The sequence below is a fragment of the Thunnus maccoyii genome, chromosome 23 (genome assembly GCF_910596095.1).
Source record: "Thunnus maccoyii chromosome 23, fThuMac1.1, whole genome shotgun sequence".
Taxonomy (NCBI): domain Eukaryota; kingdom Metazoa; phylum Chordata; class Actinopteri; order Scombriformes; family Scombridae; genus Thunnus; species Thunnus maccoyii.
Window position 1 is genome coordinate 5,876,678 of NC_056555.1, and position 5,102 is coordinate 5,881,779.

Sequence of the window (5,102 nt, forward strand, 5' to 3'; positions counted from 1 at the left end):
ATACTAGAGTCACATACTCCGAGCCATCTGTGTCCTTTCAGATTTAGCCTAATGAAACTGAAACTGGAATGGGCCCAAGTAAAAATCAGTCTCAGGTTACAGAAAATACTGGTATTAGGTCTTTGTACATGAGAAATCTTTGCCTGTTTTACATGCAACTCCAGGCAAAGTATCTTGTTCTGTGGTCAACTATTCAAATGATTGTTGTTGAGATCAAGGGTTTGAATGACATTTGTCATCAGTACACAAAAGACAAGATTAAGGAGATACTTAATTGTAGCCCAGGCTCTAAAATGACACCCTTTAATATTAGAATTATCCCTTTAAAATAATTCATCTTAATTGAGAAGTAAATAATTCATTGGAAAGTCATTAAAATCCTTAAAAACAATTCATTTTATTTTGGAACAAATAAATAATTAATTTAGGTTGATTATATACACTAAGAGAATAATAATACGAAGAACTATGAAAAAGTGTTGATATAAAAATAACATTTGGAGTAAATATCATTCAGTTAACTCATATAAACATTACTACATCTGTTAAAAGTTGTTTAAAACCATGAGACTATGTGCATAAAGGGAGAAACACAGCCAATGTTTTGTTTTCCAAGCAGCAGTGAAGGGCTCAGTATGACAAGATCCCCAAATAACAAATCAATGAACCCCACTAGCCCCAGGCGATCGGCCTTAGTTCCGCAGTGTTATAACTTCCTGTTTTATGAAACAACCAACACTGGCTACCTCAAGTGCTGTTGGGACATAGAGAAAATAAAATCTTTTGTCATCCGTTGGGTAAGAACTTCTGATCTTCTGAACGAAGTAATATTAATTCTCGATGATGTTAAACAGTTGCTGACTGCCATACTGTTACATTTAAGATTGTAAAGCAGCGTGAGAGACCAGATGATTTGCCGAGGTGAAATGCTGTAAAGCTCATTCATACTTTGACTCAGCGGTGAGTGAAAACACTATAAAACCTGTTAAGATGATTGTAAGGCAGCTGATATTTATGTTAATTGGCGCTGATAGCCATTAAAAGGTGCTAATAGTGCTCTATCTGAGACTGTGTTTTGTTATGCTAATAGTGTGTTAACTTGAGCCTAGCCACTTAGCTGGCATGATTATTTGGTGTTATGTGCAATTTATGTTTCTTTTATGTTTATGGTAATTAAAGAGGTTAATATTTAGTGCAATTTCTCACTGTTACCGGTGCAAGGAGAGACAATTACTGAGCCTTAATGCCTCACATTACTATTAATGTTTACTGCATTTGATGCAATTTTGACCAAATTAAAGGGGTACTCCATGGTATTTTATTTTATTTTTGTAAAATGTACTTTTGTCAGTTACTTATGTAACCACATAATTTTGAGTATTTGTAAATGGTTATTAATGTGTATTTGAATATGATTACAAGAAGCACTTTGAATGTTTTTGTAGTTACACAACTACAAATGAACACTTGAAACTAAAGATATATTTCTGTTGTACAATTAAACCTTTTTGAGAACATGATTTGAACTAATCAATACAAAATATTATTATTAATTGGTAATAATTCATGGGAGATTAGAAAATGAACATGATTTATGCAGACAGTATGAATGTAATGAGATATTTGGATCTCATCTGGCCTGTCTGTAGGTCAGGCTTTTGGTGATACCATAAAGAAAAAGGGGACGCAGCCAGTACTTCCTGCCAGACTCCTGCAAGGCTTCAGATCCCTAGACCCAGAGATTCCCAGTGTGAACTCGGTGGTGAGTGAACCGAACCACTGGTTTTGAACCTGAGATGCGTGCAGGGTTCCTTGGTTTCTCCTTTCTCACGGACTGTGCGGTAGAACTAAAATAAACAGCGATACACTGACATTTGGTCAGGAAAGGGCCCCAACGCAATAAGGACCAACTTTGAGAACAAAGGGTATCTTTTATTTTTATTTTGCGGCTTTATTATTTTAGTTTATTATTTTTCATACATTGTTCTTTCCAAAAAGCTGTTGTATTACATGTTGACCTTTCAGCTTGAAATAACAAGTGGCCACAAACATTCAAACCATTGCTGTCTGTGTCAGCATTGATGTTCAAAATACTGGCTTCTAAAAGCTTAGTGTCCCCTGTTACTGGTCCAGTTATTACTATTGACTATTACGTACCTGTGCTCTGTTATTACATTGTAACCAGGGTTACATAATACTAAAATGTAGGGCTGTAGTCAACCAAAGAAAATCTTGGTCGATTAAAATCGTACATAATCTTCAACTAATTGATTAGTCGGGGGGGTGGGGTGGGGTACCGGGACAGAGTGCACAGTAAACTCGGCAGACACACATTTCTCTGTTCTGTGTCTTCAGGTTAGGCTAACAAATTGTTGCTAACTTTGGAGCTAACCCCCTTTACTTTTCCAGCATTTAGGGAAATAACAGACGTGACTTTTTAGCATTTATTAACTGACACACTGTAGTCTGTACTGTACATTTACTGCCAGACTGACAACTTACTACTGACCTTTTCCTCTGCCCCGCTTGCATCCACCGTTACTTCTCTGCCCCTCGCTCTTTCCCACTCACTACGCAAACATACTCCTTAATGGAGCCACGCTACCAGTGGTTTCCCAGGCAATGACACAGAGGTTGACTCACGTACCGGAACAGCGCTGCACAGAGACTCCCAAATGCTATCAAATATTAAAAAAAATTTTTTTGGCCTGGCGGGGGTTCTCGTTATCATTATAGGAGAAATACCGATTCAGTAAACATTCAGTATGTTCAGTAAACGTTGAGTACGGTTAGACCCAGCAGTGTCCATTAGGTTGGGCAAGTTCAAAGTTGTGAAAACAACGGGGGTGTTTTGAATACACCCGTTTTCACAGGTAATTTGTTAGTCTGTCCCTCCCGCCGCAGGAAATAATGGATTACTCCTGGAAAGCTATTGATGTAGCACTTTTCTCCTTATGAAAATAACAAGGAGATTATTCGACCAATGAGAATTTAGTCGGGTGAGAGCATATCAACCAACTAATCGACAAGTCGACCAGCAGACTACAGCCCTACTAAAATGTCAGATACCGAGAGTGATTCAGTTTGCAGTCTTCACACTTGCTGACTTTGAGCCATTCCATTATTAGTATTGACAGTATGCAGTTAGTGCCTGCAGTACTGCAAGTACTTGGGAGTGCTGAAATTCTGTGTGTAGCTACCAATGCAGTGTGACCCCAAATTGTCACCTACAATAGATGTTATTGTTGCTCGAACCACATGACTAGAAGTGGTCACAAGTCCATGTTGTTCAAGCTGTCTCAGGTCTTACAGCATTCTAGGAAACACTGTGTCCTGACATAGTACGAACAGTTGATACCTACAAAGAAGCAGTGCAGTTATTGCAGGAGAGTGATGTGGATGATGTAAAAGGCATATATTGTGACTCTGTCTTTAATTCTCTGAAATATTTAAATGTATGTCAGCCAGGCCTTCCTCCATGCATAGGGCATAACTTTGAGCCATTCCATCGTTTCAGTATTAAACATGAGAGCTGTTTTTGTTTTTTGATGCTCCTTGATGTCCTCCCAAGTTTAGCCAGGAGTATTAACGGCACGAGAGCTATTTCTGTTTGTCCATGTTCTTTGAGTTTTCCCTGGTTTGTCCAGGAGTCTTAACACCAAGACTTGGACTAAAAATAAAGGTTTTCACAAAAAATAAAGGGTGTTTTGTGTTATTTTCTGTTCTGAAGCCTTGCCTATTGTAAACACTTTTAATAGTAAGTCCACACTAAATCACATATGGAAAAAAAAATTCTGAGGCTGAAACTCTGAAGCATGTTGCTGCTCTAAAGGACTTAAAGCTTATCGTTCTTGCTTCGTCCTGCCTGGACTATTGCAACGCATTGTTTTCCTGACTTTGCCTTTACTTACTTTTGTCAGATTCATTGGCTTGTAAGTGCTTTTACTCACTGTGATATCACTTATTTATTGTGGCCAGAGGTGCAACATGGCTGAAAGTTTCAACCATGAGCGCAGTGCAGCTTTGTGTAGACACTCTTTAAAAAAAGAAAAGTTTGTTTAATTTGTGTCCAGAATTACAGTTTGAATGTAAAAGTACACATACATATAAAACTAAAAGGATTAACCTTTTAAAATTACAAAGAAAAACATTAAGTTGTTAGTATGGACATAAACCTTTATATGAAGAGCTACATATTTAATGAAGCTGCAAGCAGCATTGAACTGGCCCTCGCACCTCGGCGGACGTCAGGCTGCGGCGCAGTCGAAGGGCTGATGTTTTCAGACAGTGCAAGAAGGAGATAAGCATCACTTCCTTTGTCCACTATTTTGCCTGCTGCTGGGGCTGCTTTGCTGAAATTTCGAAGGGGGCGCTATTCAGCCAGTTTGCATCACTGATGGAATATTGTCATGTACATGTGTTCAGGCCGGGAGTCTTATCAAACATGTAAAGTTTGGTGCAGACTGGAGCATTTACAATAAAGTTATAGCAACTTCCTCTGTCATGGCGAAACATCAAAACTCAACGGTGTGAGGATGAGAATTTTCTGCAGGGTGAGACATGTCTGTCTTGCTCACACCTGTGTCATCAAAATTATGCAAGTTTTGGGCCCATTCACTTGAATTTCAATCAGTAAATTGAAAACTCTTGATGAGTTTGTGTGTAAAACAAACTAATTTCCTAATTTTCATCAAGTCTATTTTGCACATAGTTTTAGATACAGACTTCATTTGAACTTTAAATGTGTCACGAGACTTTGACCTACAAATCTTGAATTTACATGTTTTTTCTATCTTTTACTGTTTTTGAGATATTAGAGTATGAGTTTTTAAGTCTTTTCTTGCTTCTCCTGTGATTTTATAATGAGTGTGTATTGCAGAATGTTTCACAGCACTGAGGGAGTGACATCACCAGGAGCAGTTGGAGAGGAGGATTTTAGATTACGCTTCTTGTGAAATCTCCTCATAAATCCCATGACTTTTGCCAAATCTTACATTAAAAATCATATTTTAGTAGGACATTTTGTGGCGAATCCATTGATACAGGTTTAAAAGTGGTCAGACTTATAGTTTAGACATCAGAAGCCTCTGTTTGACACAAAG

General features: G+C 38.0%; 1 long non-coding RNA gene across 1 annotated transcript; it reads left to right on the forward strand.

Moving 5' to 3' along the window:
* The first annotated feature begins 575 nt into the window (after nucleotides 1-575).
* LOC121891049 lies at nucleotides 576-2,272 on the forward strand. Its single transcript, XR_006094020.1, has 3 exons — nucleotides 576-797; nucleotides 884-960; nucleotides 1,650-2,272. It is a non-coding gene; the product is annotated as an uncharacterized LOC121891049 (long non-coding RNA).
* Nucleotides 2,273-5,102: the final 2,830 nt, after the last annotated feature.